The sequence below is a fragment of the Parus major genome, chromosome 4, assembly GCF_001522545.3.
Source record: "Parus major isolate Abel chromosome 4, Parus_major1.1, whole genome shotgun sequence".
NCBI lineage: Eukaryota > Metazoa > Chordata > Aves > Passeriformes > Paridae > Parus > Parus major.
Genome location: NC_031771.1, coordinates 12,525,986 through 12,539,676, shown reverse-complemented (window position 1 = coordinate 12,539,676; position 13,691 = coordinate 12,525,986). Strand labels below are relative to the sequence as shown.

Sequence of the window (13,691 nt, the reverse complement as noted above, 5' to 3'; positions counted from 1 at the left end):
TTTTTTTTTTTTTTTTTTTTCCTTTTCCCTGTTAGAGGGTTTGGATGCTTGAGATTTTCTCCTCCTCAGTATAGTTGCTTCATATAGTTGTTTCGTACAGCCATATAATCTTATCCTGAATATAGATCTTTAAAGCTTATTAAAATTTACTGGCGTGGAAATATTCAGTCATGCGTTCTAAAAGATCTGGGCCAAATACCCACTTTTTTTTTTTTTTTAATATAAACTGAAGTCAGAGGGAGTTCTGACCGAGGCAGGGTTGCTGTGATTGCTCTTTCGTTAATAGATCAATCTGAAGAAGGTACGTGGTCCGACCTTACTGTTTGCTTTTACAGTATCTGGATAACAACAGCTTATTCTGAAAATTAATCGTTATTTTGGTGTATTTTAGGATGAAATGATGCTCACTCCATGTCTACAGTTTTATTTGGGGAAGTATTTTAAACAGATATTAATAAAAACAGTATTGTTAGAGCCAGATGGGGAAGAGTAAAAGTAGATGTGTATTTCAGATACAGGCAAATGGAAAAGATCATTGCCTGAAACATGTCAGTGTTTAATGGATGTCAGTGTTCAAAGATACTGCACCTTAAAACTAACATGCTTCCTAGGAAAGAGCTGTCATAACTGATAGCTTGGATCTCTTTTGCACACAGAGGGGAAGTCAGAAAAAAGAAAACTCGTTTAATATTTTTTCTTCCAATAGTTATATGTGTTTTGGAGCAGCACTCAGAAGTAAGAATGAAAACTGTAGCTCACCCAGCCCACGGAGAACACGTTTCTTCCCAGGTGTGTGTCTGTAATTCTTCATGCTGCTGACTGCATGCCCCTTGTTGTGTCAAACAATAGGAGCAAACCATGTGAGGGAACATAAGTTTGGCTTATTTTTTATTTTTACTTGTGAGTAATGACTTGGCTGAATTATGGGTCGTGAGTTTCTTAGTTGCAGCTGATTAGTACCTAATTTCCCTCTTGAACCGGAGAGCAGTGCTATGAAGCTTTTTCAAGATTCTCACTGGATTTTAGTGCAGGTTTTGAGTGCTCACTTCTCTGATGTGACTGGAAGAACATCAATATGAAAATGAGAGAGATCTGGCCCTTTCTGGAGTTCTTGCTGTGGTTTTAGGGATGAAGTCGTGCAATTTACTTCAGACTGTAAGCAGGCGCTTGAGAGAAATTTCCCTTGATTTGGGTGATCCAGAAGGCTTCTACAGCTATGAGAAATGATCAGTTCAAGGCATGATCAGGTTACCCTAAGGGTAGGGATTTGTCCTTGCATCTGTTTTGACCTGATTACCATTGGGTATGTAATCAAATACATTTTTTTCCTACTCTGTTCTGTTCAACTTGCTTTTTTGTGTACCCTTGAAGATGTGATGATCTGATACATTTGAGAGAAGTGACTGAGTAAACAGATGGAGATCTTTCTGTTTTGGTATAAATATTAACTATCAAATCAAATATTTGAAAACTGATGAGTTTGGTGTTTGCTTTTCCTCTGTAGTTTGAAAACAGAAGTAAAGGGTTGAACGTGAAGAAAAACAATACAAAGGTTAATAAAAATGCTACTTGTGTTTCTGAGTACTGGGAAATTATTCAATTTAAACTGTGAATTTCCTGGTTTGCTATAAAGATTTAAATTTTAAAAATGAAAGGGCTATGACTGTTTTGGTTTTTTTTTTTTTTTAAATTAAAGCATGAATGCACTGGGATATTACATATTGCCAGTGTTCTGCTCTGTGCAGCCCAAGCTGTGTGTGTAAAATATCATTTGAGTAGTCTTACAGGCCTAATGGAGGCATCATCTCAGCTTTATAAATAATGTAAGTTGTGTATAATGTGGAATCCCCAGAGACTGCAGAGAAAGCATCATTACCAGCCTTTTCAACCTGCTGGAGATCTTAAATTGATTTACAGCACTGAACTGGTGCAAAATGATACATCAGGATGACACAGGGTCAACCTGTAAAAGTCTATGATGTGAGCCTGTTAGTTCAGTCATCGTAATTAAACCATATTACGAGGGCAGCGAAGCAAGTGTCTGTGACATGTCCCATTGTGCTTCAGATACGGCTGGTTTAAGAATCAAATAAAGAGAGCATCGTGTGTATTATTTAAGTTACGCAAAGAGTAGTTGAAATTAAAGTTTGTGGCCCTGTGCAGAGCAAAAGCTGTGCCAGTTTAGGTTGACTCTCAACCTCTTCCTTGCAGTCATTAGGAGCTGAAATAGATGAAGGCATGTGCAGCTTCAGGATGTACGCGTAGGGAAGTGCTTGTGAGCGGATCTCTGAAATTTATACATCCTTTCTCAAGGATCAGCTTGAGAAAGCTTTTACCTGCAGACTGTGCTGTCAGATATCAAAGGAACAAACAGACAAACAAGCCAGCTGTTTGGCTTTTTTCCCCCTAGTATTTCTCTCCTACTGAAGTTTGTAATTGCCTGTTGAAACATTCTTGCTGATCTGAGTTCTTGTATAAGACAGGGCACTTCAGTAATTTCTTCAACTATATGGCCAAACTTCTTCTATAACAGAGACTGTAATTTTGAATGTGAGTTTGCATAGGTCTCTTTCCTTAGTGAAGACAAATGTGGCTTCAGATTCATGTTTTCCTCTAGCAGCCCTAGAAAATAGCATGCCACAGGTAGTAAAATGTTTGCTAAATACTCAGCATCTAAGGTCTTGCTGTTTCTGCTGGTAAAATCACTATGATGTGTTTTGGGAAAAATCCTGCAAAAACAACTTTTTTCCTTCTTTCTGCTAGTCAGTGTGCTGCTTGGGGATTTGAGAGTTTTGCATTTGTTAGTGTTTAAACCAGCTCCTCATACCTGAATTGGTGTGAATTTTTAATCTCCTGAGGTTCTCCCAGCCCAGAAAGAAGTGTACCTTATTTTTAGTCATAAGTAAAAAAATAATTTTAAGGCATGCAAGTGAAGCAGACAGAATAAATGGTCACTAGTGGTAAGAGATTTATTAGTTTCCAGGTTCAGTTGCACCTCAACAGCGTGTACTTTAGCTAATGTGCTTTTTGAGTGACACATAAAGGAATTAAAGCTCACTTTGGCGTGGAGTGGCTTTTAAAATGTGGATGTGGAGCTGTCTTCTTCTGTGTCAGTGCAGATGAAGAAACTACGGTATTGGAGAGAAAGCCATAAAATCTGTGAAAATGAAAGTCAGATTGCACAAACTGCTTTATGGTTAGTGAAGTGAGCCTACCGATGTGTGGGGGTTTTGTTGGTTTTGTTTCTGGTTATTTTTTTAGTTTCTGGTATAGATTTTCATTACAAACTCATCCAGTTTTGCTTTCAGACTTGGGAAAGATCTGTTCTGGCCATAAAAACTTCATTTTTTCCCCCTGTAGTTACAGCAGACTAATGTTCTTCCACTGGCCTTTCTTCTGTGTATAGCAAAAAACTGAATGCATACCAGTCTTAACAATTAAAAGATGATATGCAGCTCCTGGAAGTTTTCCTTTGAAATGTACTGGGTGGAAAATTAGAGTTCAAAATATAAATCCCAAGTTGGCAAGAATAGTTTGAAATGCTGGTGACTTACAGGCTCATCTACACAGTAATCTTGCAATTTTCAAGCTATTTTGCTCAAGGTAGAGAAGTCATACAGGATTTTTATATTAGAATGGAGGGTTCTGCTTGGGATGGGAAAGAAGTTATTTTAAATTGATATTTTTCAAGTTTTAGAGTTGTATCCCTGCAGTCTGGGGTATAACTATTTCCATTGTAATGTCAATATTCTTCAAGATTTGAAATAACCAGAGAACACTTTTGATTGGGCCTTTTGTGGAGGGCTTTACAGAGGGTGGATTCAGGGGTGAGGACACCCTTGGCTGGCTAATGGCTGCCACAAAGATCCCTATCCTCCTCCTCAGACAAATGGCAATTTGCATTACAGAAGCTTTTCAGGTTGCTGTGTATTTGAGTGGGGGATGCCTGTGTTTTTTAATGGGTAGAGAAAGCAAACATTTCATAAAATGGGCTGATTTTAAGGAATGAAAACATTTTCTAGAATGGACCCAGATCATACCGGATTCTCTCCCTGCATCCATTTGACATTTGCATATATTGGCACTGGAAGTTCCTCTTAGTTTATTAGGAACAAAGGGCAAGCATTCTACTCCTAATTAGACTGTGTGAGGTCAAGTATCCTACACATGAAACACTGAGCTCTGTTGAGCTGTGGAGATGGGTCTGATTTTATTATTTTTATTTTGGGAAAGGAGTTAGGATGTGTCAGAGCTGTGGCAGTAGGATTGCTCTGGTGGAAGGATTTTGGGGCCATAGTACCACACAGCAGCTGGGTTGAGTCGTCATCAGATTCCAAGGGCTTTTCTGCAAGCACAGACAGCTTTGGTCAGTTGTACTCTTCTGGTGATTGCTGTCTTGGAGACTGTGTAGAAGCTGGGTTTAGATCAGGGGTTGAAGTTTTTTCTTCCTGTCTCTAGACTTGCCAGTGTAGGGAAGTAGAGCTATTCTGGGCACTTGCACAGTTTGGTTGTTCTAATGTAGCTCTGTAATTGTTCTGGACTATGTCACTTTATTCCAGTATGTATTATGTACGTACTGGGGAGGGTGATATTAGAACAGATGTCACCAGTCTCTCCCATTTGATTCTTCCCCCACCCTTTCTCCAGCATGCACAGGCGAAGTCTAGAGTGCAAGGAGGAAAACAAATTATTTTTAAACATGCTTTTATATAAGTCATTATATTTAGGCACTGTTCAAAGCAGTATCATCCAAACCCAACTATTATGTTGAGTTGGCATGTAAGCAAATCATTAATGTGGTTCACCAGTGATTTCTGAAGCATTATTTCATATTTCTGTACTCATAAAGGGAACACTCTTCCCAACATGGCAGCAGATGAGACTAAGTCAGTGTAGACAGTCTGAATTATAGCACTTAATGGCATTCAGAAGTATATCACTTGCATGTTTTTGTCATTAAGACTACTAAAATGCCAATCCACATCAAAGTGAGCTATGGATTATCAATCCAATATTGGGTAACTTGAAAATAAGATACCCATTAAAATTTTTTGCAGTGATGAAGTGATTATAGACAGAATTTTGAGAGTTTTTGTTGTCTCCTCGTGTTTTTCCCCAGCATGGGTCTAAGACTCTCATCTGCCCTCCAGTTTTAATGGATGGACTTTGCTTCCTTCAGTTCTTGGAACTTGTTTGAGGGGAAGCTGAAAATACATCCTCTCAATACAGATTTCATTCATGAGTAGAACTTGGATTTCAGGGCTTGCAGCGTTACAGTTTTTTTCTACAGAGGTGGCAAGACTAATGTACATGTTAAGGACGTGTCTAGGTAAATGAAAGCAAAAAAAAGCATATGTGCTTGCAAGCACATGCACTTGACACTTCTGTAGCAGGCTGAAAACTTTTCCGTGAGTTCAGAGAACCTTGTACGTTCAGATTGATTGGTGCATGCAGTGATCATATTTGATAATACCTTTACTTGCTTTTCTTTCTCATTGTTCAGCACTGCAAATTGGTATCTCATTCTTCTGTGTTTACATGAAAGACTAAATGACTGAGATATTTTTCTTGTAAATAATTTCAGACTTCTGATTTAAAGCATTTTAAGGCATTGAAAATAGTATCAGCATTCTTTCTGGTGCAGTATGTTGAAACCAGGGCATGAGACTCTTAAAGATATTTTATTCTTACAACGGTGTATATGTAGGATCCTTCATGTGGGTAGGTGTGCTATAAGTGTGTGTGCACATATGAATACCTAAAATAATAGTCACTGCTGTTGAAAGTTAAATTGTTTGGATCAGATAAAGGTAGGCTACACCTATATATAGTTGAGAAGAGCCTGTAAATTTATCAAGGTCTGTGAATGCAATAACTATTTATATATAAATACTTAAATGCCGTTTAAATGCTTAAAAGCTTAAAATCAGTTTTGGTTAAAGATGAAGTAAATAACTGGAGAATCATGTTGCAACAAATTGTGGCTTCCCCTTAAGTGTGTTCCTGAGGGTGATAGGAGGAGGAAACATGCTGTTTGGTCAGATGCTATTAATGAGCTGCATATTTGACATCATTCTGCCAGTGTATTTCACCTTTGTATCTGTTAGGTTTCATTTGAATATTGATGTGGGAGGAATTAATCAAGCACCCTTGTTGTCTTACATGCATCTTATTAGTAAGGACTTTGATTCAACTGATCTGTTGAGGGAAAAATATGTAGCTTGTAACTGGACATATTTTCTGTGGCAGGGGAGGGAGGGGTCCCAAAATTTTGTCAAGGTAAACATGGTAGTGTGCATAAGAGAGGGGGTGGAAGGTGGTGTGGAACTGACAACTTCTGCTCTTTCAGTTGAGGGTTTAATCTCTGGAGTGTCCCTGTAATTTATCCAGCTGAAGAATAGCAAAAAATGTATGGGTTGGACTTTTTTGTTCTCAGTTATTTTTTAACTTCTTGTCCTTTTCTTTCCAGCCCTCCCAAGATGTTGTAAAACAAACTCTGCTAGTGTTCTGGTAGGACAAAATAGTTGGCAGAACACCCTTGCTCACTGTTGGCCAGTTGTCTTTTTTCCAAGGGTTTCTGAGCTGTCTTACATGAAGCAAGAAATTTACTTTCAAGTTAGGCCACTCAATAGCACCTGCTTAGGAGTGTAGATTCTGCTCTCAAGTCCTGAAAAGTTATTCAAACTGGGTCATCAATAAAACGCAGTCCTGTTTGATAAAGGGTCTTTCTCTCAATGTCTAAATAGTATGGTGTGAAATTCCACATATTTTTACCACTGTTACGGTTTCTGGGCTGAAATATACTTTTCAGAAGGTGGGTTTGGATTTATTTTAATCTAGGCAGGGCATTATTCAGGTTAGTAAAACTACAAACTACAAGATGAATTTTTTTTTCTGTTGACTTAATTCCATGTGTAATAAAATAATCCATCCCGCCTTTGCGGATAGGCTGGGAGACAAACAGGACATGAACATGACAAGGCTTAGTCGTGGTTGCTTAAGGTATCTGGTGCTATAGTGATGAGCATGGGATGGGAACCTCTGTAGATCAGAATCTTCCAGTAGCTCACAAGCAGTGGAAAAGAGGGCATAAAAGTGGCTTCTTACCAGGGCTATATGTGAAGCAAGGTGACAGTGATGAGGACTTGGTTTTAATGGAACAGAGCCATACATGAAGCCAAACTTCAGGGGTACAAGCATGAAGGGAGGAAGAGTGATGCAACTCAGAAGGCTTCTGGATTCTCTGAAGACATCAAAATCAGGGAGAAGGCAGCTTTCTTGTGCGTCTGCATGTGCACAGCAAACAGAGCTCAGTCCCTACCTCAGAGTAGTAGCACTTGATGCGATATAATTGTGCCAAGGCAAGCAGAGTTCTATCCAGTTTTCTTGAGCCTGTTGCTTTCCAGATGTGTGACCAAATTAATTGACAGGTGGCAGTTTTGAGAGCTTCACAGAATCACAGTATGGTTGAGATTGGAAGGGACCTCTGGAGGTCATCTGGTCCAGCCCCCTACTCAGTCATGGCCATATAGGTTGCCCAGGACCATATCTGGATGACTTCTGTTTTTCCAGTTGTGTGACAACTGCTCTATTGTTTAGTCTCAACAGTGAATAAAGTAGATTTGAAATTTATTTGAACCTCAAAGACCTGCCAACGTGTACATGATGGCTTCAGGGATTGCTACACGCATAGCGCCATTGCAGTGGTTAATTTCAAATGTGTGGTAGTATTTCAGGCATCCCAAACACATCTAAAGCATGTGCTTCCCAGTGGAGGGAAAGAAGAGGGAGATGGGAGGGACAGAGACCCAACTTAAGTGGCTTTACTGAGGTCTTACCATGAGTCTCCAACATTCAAGACCAGAATTTCATCTCCTTTTACACAGTCTCTTGTTCTTTGCTCTTGTGGGACACTTCTTTTCCTTTTTATCACTAAGAAGGTAGATAGATAGATAGATAGATAGATAGATAGATAGATAGATAGATAGATAGATAGATAGAATGAAACTTGGTTATGTCCTCATCTTACCTGGTGAATGCAATGATGAAGTACACTAATCTGAAAAATGTGAATTTTGACCTTGCTGAATATCTTAGAAAAGCTGACTTACATATAGGTTGCTTCTTGACTATTACAGTTTCCTGTTCTGCATTTTTGCCCACTGCTGGCTTTACAGTCTGGCATATTTAATAACAGGCCCTTTATTATCCATGCTAGCTAGTGTCAGTGTTAAGTGCTTTCTCTTGGATGTAGTAGCCAAGGAAAAGTCTTCGTCTTTATTAGCTTAAAAACTTAGGATAATGCAATTATATTTTCTGTAATGTGTTTTATTATATTTCATGTGGAAAATATTTTATAAATGCTCTCAGCTTAAAACTGCAGCGTGTGGTATTTTTGGACAGGTGGATATGAAATTGCTCTTTTTTTCCCCCAAGTTTGCTGTCTAGTTACTAGAGCAGAGGGCAGTGGCAGTAGAGGGGGGTTGAATTGCTTGTTGGAGTGTTTGGTTATTCAGAACCAGCCAAGGCAGGGCTCCTTGCTCTGGGGATGAGAGCAGGTTTTGCAAATCAGCTGAACTATTCATGTCTGAGTGTCAGCTAATCTTTGACCTGGGTATCACTTAAAATTTGAGGGTGGCAGCTCCCTGACAAGGAAAGAACTCTTAAGAGCTGGGTTTCTCTCAATCCCAGCCATGGATTTCTTCGCGTAGGTTGGCTGGGTGACTTCAATGCTCTGAGTTGATCCCGCAGAACGTGTTTTTTGCTTTATGTTGGTTCTGCCAGGTTAGGAAGGTGACTGACTGACAGGTGGAGGGGAATTTATGTTGCAATACTAAGGCTGGCACAAGGGAGCAAGGGAAACCTTTTCTCTCTGGGTGGCATTGAGCCCTTGGGGCTGCTCACTGGCTTGTGGACCTGTGACCTTGCTGGCCAGAGGCAGGTGCTGGAGGTAGCCAGTCACAGGCGAGTGCTGTAGCACTCCCAGATGAAGACTTCCTTCAAGTGCTTGCCAAGGAAAGGTCTAATTTACAGGGTTTTTTTCCCAGATACTTATGTTGGTGATTAGCAGGGGGAGACTGGCTGCCAACAGTTACGTCAGCCCCAAAGCCCCAGTGCAGCTCTATTGGCAGCAAAACGACAGTGATTAATGGTGCAGTATCTTTTATGGGGGGTGAGGGAGGACAGATGGAGAGCAACACTTAAACAAGCTTTCCTGGTAAAGTCTTGTTTTGCTGGTATAAACTGCAAGCTGTCTCAGACATGTTTTTCTAGTTTAATGCAACTTCATGTCCTCTGTCAGACAGGACAAGTGTTTCTCCTCAGGAGGAAAAGAATGTCCAAGTTTAACTTCTTGGTAGTAGAAACTTTATTTTTCTCTTCAGAGGATGAAATAATTTGAAACAATTGGCAAACTGGGTACAGTTAGCAGCGTTATCAAGAAAGCAGAGAAAAGGCAAATATTAAATTCACTAAAAGCCCTTGTGTGAAAGCAGATTGGTGTAATCAGCAATCACTGCCAGTGACAACAGTTCAGACACCTGAAGCTGATCTGTGCTGTGAGCCAGTGCACTGCTTGTAGCTTTCCTGGCCACTTCCAAATTTTGGGCTTTCCATCCATTTTTCTCAAAAGAAATTTAGAAAGCATTTGTTTTGGTGCTATATGGTAAGTGTGTTTTAAGGCCTTACTCATTTTTGTTGCTTGCATCTTTGTAGTATATTTCTTAACTTTAAGGAATTGGACTATCTACAGATTTAAAATAAAAACTGTAGGTGTTTCCCTAGTAGTGGGAGCTACTACTTTTCCTAGTGCTGGAACGAGATACTCTCTGAATTTCCCTGTAGCCTTCTGCTATGCTGAGGAACTCTCCAGAACATGGAAATCTGATTAAAACATCTTTTTCATTTTTATCTCTGGCTTGGCTAGAAGCTTCTCTGCAGAAGGCATCAGCACAACTGGCATAAATGCTCCAGGGCTGATTGCTGCAGTTGGCTGCATAACTGCTCCCTTTGCCCTTCTCCCCACTGGTTTATCCGGAATGACTCCTGCTCATGGTCAGACCCAATGCATCTCCTCTGGTTTGTCAATGGGGAGCAGCTGACAACTGGCAGTGCTGGTGGCAGGCTGCTTTGGCTCAGGTCTGATATTCCTGACTTTTTCCATCACACCTTTGCCTACTTTCTTGCTTTCACTGATCTGGGACATGAGGGCTTTCAATCTCCCAGGCCAGCCAGCAGTCAGGGTTGTTTGAGCCTAAGGGCTTCCTATCTTGGGAGCTGGGGAGTGCTGGTGTCAGCCCCAGAATTAAAGACATCTATGTAGTAGCTAAAATACAAGGAGTCTGAAATCTTTGTGTGTTCCTTCTGTGCACTAGCTTGTAGCCTGGAAGTAAGTAGACTTGGCAGGCAACTTTGGAACTTGGAGTTCTTCTGTCCATCCTCAGTACCAGGCCAGCTGTGACTGTTTGTTCAGTAGCAGGCAACAGTGGAAAATTTGGAAGCATTATGGCTGTTTTAAGCTAGCCTGCTGCTGACCTTGCAGAGCATGGTGTGTTTGGAAAATGCTGTGTTTCGGTGTCTCAGCTGTAAGAGACTTGCAACTTTGCAAAACCTGACTTTTGAAACTTCAAACTGGTCTCAGAAAATTATGGTGGAGTGTTTAATAGGTTGTCTTATTGCAAAATGCAGAGTTATACAGGCTCTGTTAAGAAGAAAAGCTTGCAGATAAGGGAAGGGTACTGAGTAGTTCTTTATGTGGCTTCGTTCCTCTTCCAAAAGTCATGAAAAGCTTACAGATAACCAGAGAATCAGACAGACAGATTACAGCCCTTTTCTCCTGTTGTAAAACCTCTGTATTCCCAGTAAGCCATGTAGGAGGATAACTCCCACTTCCTTTCGAGCTATGCTGTTCCCAACTGCTGTATTAACTATCAGTTCCTATCTGTGGGTTGAAGCCTTTGTACAGAATGCTGCAAAGCCTTGATCTCAGGAATATGAGAAAACAGTTTGATGTGAGATTCTGCAGATGTTCTGGCACAGGGCTGTGACAGCTGCTTTTGCCTCATCCCACAGGTTTTTGTATCTCTCTGGCTCCTTGTGTATGTCTGCACCCTTGTTTTGCCCTTTTGGAAGGGGAAAGGTGTGTCTGTGACTTCTGGGTCGGTTTTTAGAGTAGGCACACTCTGAGTTGTACCTCATCTGCTGGTAAAAGCTGTGACCAACCCTTTATGTGTGTTTGTGGGAGTATTTTAAACGTTAACCCGAAGCGTCCTTGACTCGGTCTCAAGAGGATCCCTGATTTATACTTGCCTGTAAATCGTAAACTTTAAAAGAGTTTAATTTTCTTGTGTGGAAGCTGAAGGGGCATCTATAAACACTGTGATCTTCCATTTATAAAGAGTCTGTGACTTAGGCTGGCTTGATAAATACCAAGGAACTGCCAGGGAGTATCTGCTGTGATGGGGTTGTGCAGCTGCTCCTCACTGTCCTGAGGACCTGGAGCACACTGGGTTTTGTGTCATCTGAAGCCCAGTCCCGGTTTTCAGTAGGTCACTCGTGACATGCTGTAATTAAATAATGTTTCATTGGATGGTGGAAGTCTGGTAAATACTGGTGTTTGTGTCTGAGTTGTACAAACTTGGCTTGGAAAGCTGGGTCATGTTTAAGCACTTTCTTTGTCCAGAATGGTAGTTTGTGAATTGGAGGGCACTTGATTAAATTCAACATGGACGTTTTAAAGACATGAAGAAGATACAGTGTTTTAAAAGTTGTTTAAGGGCAAAAAAATAGCTCTTCAGTTTTTATACAGATAAGGCAAAAACCAGGAAAGTTGGAAGAATCCTTTAAAACCAGGAAAGCTGGAGGAATCCTTTAAAAAAGGTAAAGCATGCATCTCATGAAATGCACTGAAATTTCTTTAGTGTTGGCAAACTGACTGTTCTTATTTCAGGTGTATAAGTGGTGGGTGGAGGACTAATTTGTGGAAAGATTTATTTAATTTAACAGCATTACATTTTTGGTTTAATTTTCATCAGTTTGTTCTGCTCTGCTGAGGTTTGACCCAATAACTCTTTTGTTAGTGAATAAGTAATTTTTCTTCTCAGTTTTTGTCATCTCTTGATTTGGTGAAGGATTCTGCTTTAAAGCTGGGGATCTTGAGCTGTAATTTTAAATCTTAATCTCCGATAAATTATGTCTGGGTCACAGTCTTTAGAAGTGGTTTAATGCAGCTGATGTAACTGTATTGGTGGATGCTCTTGGTGATATGAATCATTTGTAGGAGCAGTGACTTGCCTCAGCTGAGCATAACTGGAGTGCATTTGGTAGGGTTTCCCTCTTTAAAACATACCCTGTTGGAGCACTCCTCTGGCTGGGGATGACAAAGCCCTTTTTAAATTCATGCAGTCTGTGCTAGACTGTGCTGTTCTCTGAAGACAAAACACATCTTGCATTTTATGGGCTTCACTCAAAAATTTTGATGCCTGAGTGGTGATGAGCATTTTTCTTTCTCTTCTGTTTTAAAGGTTTTCCTTTATGCTGCAGATGTATGTTTTAACTGCCTAAAAAAACCCTGAAAGTGACATGTCAGTAAATTTTCCCCATCTCACCTGTGAAGGAAGTTCCTCCTGCCCTGTGCTGATGAATTGGAGGGAAATGCTTTTTTCAGCTGATAAAAAGAAATAAAATTCCATGCCCTTCCCAAAGGAGGAATTCAACAATTGGACAAGTGATGTGGGACCATGTGTTGGTTTGTAAAAGGATATAGTTTGTAAAGATGTTTCCTTTGATGCCTGTGATGAATATGGATGTGTTTCCCTTGGAGAGGGTTTTGATTAAATTATGCAATTAGAGCTGACCAGACAGATCTAAATATAGGAAGAGGTTTCAGTTATCCTGCCTTTGTGTGTATTAACACACCCACACAGATGTGTGTTTGTTATTGTTGTAAACAACACCTGTTTTCTAAAGACAGTTCAAAAAGTCAGGAAAAGGAATGGCCTTTGTGGAAAAAGGGAGTTATACATGAGTTTTATGATGAAAGGGGAAAAAAAAAACTTTTCCCCAGATTTTTCACCTTTTAGAAAAGGACTTCTAACTTACTTTGATAGCTAGGCTAGTCCTGGCATCTTAGTGGGTGTTCACAACGCCATGTGCTCTAAGACTGGTCTTAGAGGTTCTTCTGCATTTTTCAGGACTTGTTCTGTGTCACCTAACAATGCTGACTGAGATTCTTGGCTGCTCCTCCACCCCTGAGTGCTCTTAGTGTCCTGGTGGGACAGTGTGTGGAGTTCAAGTACACCACAGCACAAAGGAAATGGATAAACCTGCCCCAAAGATGCACAACGAAATACCCACTGTGACTAGTAATTCATGATGTCTCTTGACAACTGTTTCTTTGGATATGCTTTTCTTTTGAATGCCTTCTCATAGTTTAAGGATTCCTTTAAGAGGCCTTTAGCTTGGAGTGAATGAAGAATGAACAGTCTCTTTTTACATAGCATTTAGGGGGAAAAAAAAGCACCTTATGAACACTATTCTGGCAAGTTTTGTGATTCACAGCCTTGTATTCATCTTAAAGGTTATTTGAATGAGGTTCATATTTTGCAGTTCCATCTGTGCCAGAGTTTTGACTGAATCATCAAGTTGCAGTTCCTTCCTGACCTTGGTTAAAGTACTAGGCTGCGGTTTTAGAG

The 13,691-nt window shown here is 40.2% G+C and overlaps 1 protein-coding gene across 2 annotated transcripts in view; it reads left to right on the top strand.

Annotated features, from left to right (window-relative positions):
- The window catches only part of SMAD1 (SMAD family member 1), a 43,690-nt gene that overhangs the window by 814 nt on the left and 29,185 nt on the right, over window positions 1-13,691 (top strand). Inside the window, exon 2 of one of the 2 annotated variants that reach the window (XM_015625423.3) lies at window positions 707-789. The exons of the other annotated variant lie outside the window; for it this stretch is intronic. The gene's annotated coding sequence lies outside the window, so the exon portion shown is untranslated. The remainder of the gene's footprint in view (window positions 1-706; window positions 790-13,691) is intronic. 2 annotated transcript variants of the gene reach the window in all.